Here is a 6,729-nt window from a genome sequence, read left to right on the forward strand (position 1 = left end):
AGTTTCTCCAGTCTCATCTCCTCCCAGATCATCCCCACCTCCTCACTCTTTGAACTCCATGCCTACTTTTCTCTTTAGAAAACAAAGAGGCAAAAAAACCTACAAAACCAACAGCAGAATAAAACAAAACAAACAAAAAAACAAAAAAACAAGGAAAAAGGACAAGAAACAGACGTACAAAAAGATACACACACACATACAAACACAAACAAACCCCATAAAAAAACCCCAAAATCAGCAAATACAAATACAGGCAAAAGACCAGTAGGATAAAAAAGAATGCCTGAACAAAGCAATATGAGACATATATATATATGTATGTATGTATATGTATATATTATATATATATATATATATATAATATATATATATCCCAAAATACCATAGTTAATTTTGTGTTGGGCAACTACTGTTGGGTATAAGGCCTGCCCTCAGTGTGGTTGGTATACCTAGTGAGCTCTAAACCACAGCCAGCTCTTAGGAGTGCTTGGAAAGACAGAAAGCCTGATGAACAGGGAGCATAAACTAAAACCAAATATGTCGGTCCACAAAGCAAAAGCTCGGCACGTTCGAATCCTGTACACTATGTTGGCTTGTGCACTGGCCATAATGACTGAATTGGAAGCAAGTAAACTAGACATTCCCGTGTCTACAGCTGAAGCAGTGTACCAAGGATAGAGGTGGATGGAATCCCAGTGAAAATGAACGGTCTACTCCATTGAGTAACAAAGTTAGACTGTATCAAAGCTCTGTGGGGCACAGCTACGGCAGTGCTGAGAGGGAGGGTTACAGCTTTGCTTCTGGCAACAGTTCTTATGCAGATGCGTATTCATAACAAGAGGACAGACCGTGAAGGAAATATGTCTATATTCTTCTACCTCATTGTTTGGTATCATGAAAGAAAAAAAAATACACCACTTTCTCAGGCATTGCCAAAGTTCCTTGCCAATAACCTGTATTAAGAAAAAAAAAAAAAGAGAGATCCAGAAGACAAAAGCCTATTTTACACAACGTGTTAAGTGACAGCTGTCAGAAAGAGCGACCCAGTGAGCTGTGGAAATGTCTGACGAGAGGAGTGAAGGGTCATAGAGAAATAGGGTTGGACAGAAAGACTGGGATCTAACAGGACCAAACTCAAGTAGGAAGGCAGTAAATCCTCAAATTCTTCCTGATTCCAAGAGCCATGGGAAGAAGGGACTCCTCCAGAATTGGAGCCTTTTGAGTATGTAGGTCAAGAAATTTATTTATGACCACACTTCCCACAGAAAAGCAGAGGAATAGAAAAGAGTCCCTCGGGGTTTCATGGCTACTTTGGAGAGAGGAATTCTCAGTTGAATTACCCATCTCATTGGGTAGAAGTTTTACTTTCTGTGACCCAAGAGGGAACTGGAGAGAGAAAACAGAGAGCAGGACAGAGCTTGTTTCTGAGGCCTTCTCAAAGTACTGCATGTCAAAGCACTATACTTTGGGGTATTATGTTTGAAGTCCCAACAGCATGTAATGGCCATTCACATGCATTACTTATTATTAGAATGTTAGTGACATTAACTAATATTTGAAAGATGTTATGGGTTAGGGTTAAAATCTGGTGCTTGAAAGCTGTCTTACCTGAGTTTCAATTCCTACTCAACTTATGAATCCCATGTAAATTATCTAAGATCTTTGTGCCTCAGTTTTCTTATGGCTAAACATGAATAACAATAGTATTTTGTGTCATGAGGGTGAATGTATCAACTCATGTGACACCGTGGGAAAAGGGTCAGGCATAACATGCAACAAATGTTAGCACCATGAAGAGTTCAAGGAAAAACTAACGGATGAAAGTGAACCAAAGCTCTCAGAAAATAGCCACACTCATGTTAAAGAGTCTACACAGTTGGGAATCAGAGGAGATAGCTCCATAGCCCCTGTGTTCAATCCCCAGAACCCCCTCCCCCCCTTTTTTTTGTTTTTCGAGACAGGGTTTCTCTGTGTAGCTTTGCGCCTTTCCTGGAACTCGCTTTGGAGACCAGGCTGGCCTCGAACTCACAGAGATCCGCCTGCCTCTGCCTCCCGAGTGCTGGGATTAAAGGTGTGCGCCACCACCGCCTGGCCCCCACCCCCTTTTTAAAAACTAGGTGTGTTGATGTGCACTTCTCATCCCAGTGCTGGAGTGGTGGAGACAGACAGATTTCTTGGGACTACTCTGCCAGATGGCCTAGCCCTCTTCATGAGTTCTGGCCCAATGAGAAAACTTTTCTCAAAAAATAAAATAAATAAATAAGAAAGAAAGAAAGAAAAAAGAAAAAAGAAAGGAAGGAAGGAAGAAAGGAAGGAAGGAAGGAAGGAAGGAAGGAAGGAAGGAAGGAAGGAAGGAAGGAAGGAAGGAAGATGGACAGTGCGACAGTGTCCAGGGAATGAATTTCAAGGTTGTCCTCTGGCCTCTATGGGTACTGTGTACCAGCACACACATGAATTTGCGCCCCTTTCCCCTACAATGATTCTACAAGGCAGACTGACTGATGGAGAGTTGGAATGTTAACAGAACCAAATTATCTTGACTAGCTTTAGCTTTCTTGCTAGCTTTTCATCCTTAGATCCATGTCTGACCTAATTAACATCCTTGCAACTATAACGTGAAACCCTTTGGAATGGATTAACAGCTGACCACTGGCTTCCACCAACCCCAATGCCAAATATCTCACCAGACAGTACCTGTGACTCTATAGGGAATCTCTCCACTTTCCTGTGAGCTGCCTAACTGATGTTTCAACTAATGTGTTTGAAAAAAATGCCTGGATTTGTGGCTTTATTTTGTCCTGTAACTATAGTTACATGAATTTCATGAAATTGTTTCCATGTTTGAATATGTTATTTGTGATAGCCTAAATCTGTGTTCCTAGGTCATGGTCACTCTTATTTCTTTCAAGAATTAATAATCTCTTATGCGTTTTGAGGTGAGAGTTTTAGTTTGCATCAACACAAGAATGGAAACAGTAGACTTAAATGCCATTTAAAGAACATGAGTGATTATAAGTTCTCCTCAAAGATCCATGACCTCACTAGCCATGAGTAGTTGGCTTGGTTTCTTGTGCCAGGCATGATTTCCTTCCTGTGAAGTGGGTCTTAAGTCCAATTAGAGAGCTGCTGTTTACCACCAAGGCATGTGTGTCATTATTGCACCTTTATGGTTATCCTGCCACACTGGTTTTTGTTGTGGTTCTTACGCATCATAGCTGAAAGTCTCGCCAACATGAATGCCTAAACGTGAAGAGAACAAGGACAACAATAACAGACATGAATGGGGGAAAGCTCGTGAGGCCTCGACCCTACACAAAGAACTACAGGCAGCTAAAGAGCGCGGATAGAGGGAGAAACAGCCTTTCCCAGGGAAGAGCACACCAACTGGATGTCCAACATCAATGGTCAGCACGGAAACATACACGTGAGTGACATTATACAGACTGAACAAATCATATTTAGAAATATGTGTGTATACATATGTGCATTTGACAACAACTAATAAAAAAGGGGACATGAATTAGAAAGAAAGGGAGGAGGGGTACCTGGGAGGGTTTGAAGGGAGGAAAGGGAAGGGGTAAATGATGTAATTATATTGTAATTCCAAAAAGGGGAGGGGAAAGAGAGACATTTTTAAGACACAGAGTTAAAAATAACATTTGAGAATTTATTGTATACCTAGTAATTAATCTCCTGAAAGCTAATGTGAGCAGAAATTCTTTTTTTTTTTTTTTTAATTTTTTTTTAGGTTTTTCGAGACAGGGTTTCTCTGTGCAGCTTTGCGCCTTTCCTGGATCTCGCTCATCTAGACCAAGCTGGCCTTGAACTCACAAAGATCCGCCTGCCTCTGCCTCCCAAGTGCTGGGATTAAAGGCATGCGCCACCACCGCCCGGCGTGAGCAGAAATTCTTACTTCCCAGTAGAAGGATATCTTGCTTGAGCATGCCTGTTGGCCATTCTCACAGACACCTTATGGAGGGAACTAGTGCATGGATTCTTACTGATACCACGTGATACTACCTTGTGTTCTTTGCCGTCCCAAGGGAAATCAGTTAACCCATTCAATGTCCCGACACAAATATCTATAGAAGAACAATGATAATTGATTTGACCAACCAGAATCTTTCTTGGAAATTTGACCTGGAGATAGGGAAGAGAATCTGTAAGCTAATATTTGAATCACAAGTAGAGATAGGCTGCGAGATCATCCTATTGAAATAGCCATGTATGGGACTCTAGAGTGAAGAACCAAAAACGAGATCAATTTTGATCCAATCATGTACCCATGGAGGCCATGGCAATGTGACCTTGGATTAACTTCAATACCTTACCACTCATTCAGTTCTAACTAATCCATTTAACTTATAAATTAAGTGCTTTTAATACCAGGCACTTTAAAAAGCTGATATTAGTTACATACATCATTATAAGGGATCTGGGGGATTTTATAAAGTGCCCGCTGTACACACATAGGACCTGAGTTTAGATTCCCCAGGATCCACAGAAAAACTGAGTGGGGAGATATGCTTTTCTTACCCTCTCTCTGTGTGGGCAGACGTAGGATGATCCCTGGAGCTCACCGGCCACCCAGTCGACCTCAGCAGATGATCTTAGAGTTCAGTAGAGATCCTTTCTCAAAAACCAAGGTGGGCCTTGCTTCAGCAGTTTACATACTAAAATTGGAATGACACAGGGAAGATTAGCATGGCTCCTGAGCAAGGCTGACACACTAATTCATAATGTATTCCATCTTATTTTCAAAGGTGGCAAGAGAGCGAGGGAACACCCCACATGGACCTCTGGCCTGCATGTGCACATGCATATATATGCATGCATACACGTACACATACACATTTAAGCACTAACCATGTGAAAATGTACATCTACTGTGCACACACACGCACACGCACACACACACACACACACACACATATACACACACACACGCACACCCACCATAAAGTCATCTATTAAATGCATATATATATGAGAAGACAGATATAATAATTATCTTATCTGAAACTTAGTGTAAAGATCTATAAATAAGAAACAAGTAAATAAATAAGTAAATGATAATGGATCTATTCAAGTCTATGAGGCCATAGACGCAAGAACAGCATTGCTTTGGAGATACTTGGACAGGCGGTGGCATAAAGGTCAGAACTGCAGCACATAGGGTTCATCCTGGGCAATTCCATTGACTTTAGCTCCCAGCAGCCTGGACAGCACTATGCAGGATACGTCAGCAGGAAGGATGTTTTCAGGTCACTTCCAGATTGGTTTCTCTATGTTCTGTAACCACAGTGTGTAGTGTTTTCAGCAATAGGGTCAAAAAAAGAAAAAAACAGTCCAATCAGAACTGTGTCACAAAACTAAACAGGAAATAAAAATGGCTAGTAAATATTTTTAGAAGTGTTCATTCAATGTTGTTAGTCATTTGGGAGTGGTGGGGGTATAAATTGGTATAGCCACTGTGGGAATCAATGCGGAGATTCTTCAAAAAAAACTAAAAATAGCGCTATGGTATGACCAGCTCTATGTTCCTGGGTGTATATCCAAAAGGCACTATATTCTACAGAGGTGCTTGTACATTCTTGTTCATTGCAACTGTATTTACCAAAGCAAAGAAGTGGGATCAGCCTAGATGTCTATCAACTAACGGATACTGAAAATGTGGTGCATAGACACAATACCAAGGAAAAATGAAATTTGCAAGAAAAAAAATTCAACTGAAAATATACTATGTGGGTAACCCAGAACCAGGTATACATCCACAGCATGTTCTCTCACGTATGTGGAGGTTGACTTTGGATTTTTCGATTTTTATGTTTTATTTGTAGTGTTTGTAAAGGACAGGAAGCTAAAAAGAGACAGTGGCATGTGGGGGTCCAGGGTAGGGCTTAAAGGGTGAGGGAATAGTAAAGCACACGTGATACGAAAGTGAAGGGGCGAATACCTAGAGTTCAAGGTTTAAGCAAAAAAATAGGGATGGGGGATGGGAAGGCAGAACAATGTTACTTCTGTTTCTATTTTGTGGAATAATTTGAGGAGTATTTGTTTTTGTTTGTTTTTTGGCTCTTTTGGGGGGCTCGCCACCCAGCTCCTAAATAAATCACATTTGGAGGCTTATTCTTTTTTTTTTTTTTCTGGTTTTTCGAGACAGGGTTTCTCTGTGTAGCTTTGTGCCCTTCTTGGAATTCACTCTGTAGCCCAGGCTGGCCTCGAACTCGCAGAGATCCTCCTGCCTCTGCCTCCTGAGTGCTGGGATTAAAGGCGTGCACCACCACTGCCCAGAGGAGGCTTATTCTTAACTTATGAATGCTTGGCTTTAGCTTGGCTTAGTTTCTTGCCAGCTTTTCTTAACTTAAATTTATCCCATCTACCTTTGGCCTCTGGGCATTTCCTGTTCTCTTACTTCTGTAAATCTTACATTTTCTCCGTGGCTTGCTGTGTAGATGGCTGGCTGTGTGGCTGTGTGGCTGTGTGGCTGTGTGGCTGTGTGGCTGGGTGGCTGGGTGGCTGGGTGGCTGTGTAGTTGGCTGGCTGTGTAGCTGGGTGGCTGTGTCTCTGGGTGGCTGTGTGGCTGGGTGGCTGTGTGGCTGTGTGGCTGGGTGGCTGGGTGGCTGGGTGGCTGTGTAGTTGGCTGGCTGTGTAGCTGGGTGGCTGTGTCTCTGGGTGGCTGTGTGGCTGGGTGGCTGTGTGGCTGTGTGGCTGGGTGGCTGGGTGGCT

General features: G+C 42.2%; 1 non-coding gene across 1 annotated transcript; it reads left to right on the forward strand.

Moving 5' to 3' along the window:
* The first annotated feature begins 4,653 nt into the window (after nucleotides 1–4,653).
* On the forward strand, nucleotides 4,654–4,756 carry LOC128109229 (U6 spliceosomal RNA). The gene has a single exon (XR_008217763.1). It is a non-coding gene; the product is annotated as a U6 spliceosomal RNA (small nuclear RNA).
* The last annotated feature ends 1,973 nt before the right edge of the window (nucleotides 4,757–6,729 follow it).

The sequence above is a fragment of the Peromyscus californicus genome, unplaced genomic scaffold (genome assembly GCF_007827085.1).
Source record: "Peromyscus californicus insignis strain IS unplaced genomic scaffold, ASM782708v3 Scaffold_13__1_contigs__length_99412109, whole genome shotgun sequence".
Classification (NCBI taxonomy): Eukaryota; Metazoa; Chordata; class Mammalia; order Rodentia; family Cricetidae; genus Peromyscus; species Peromyscus californicus.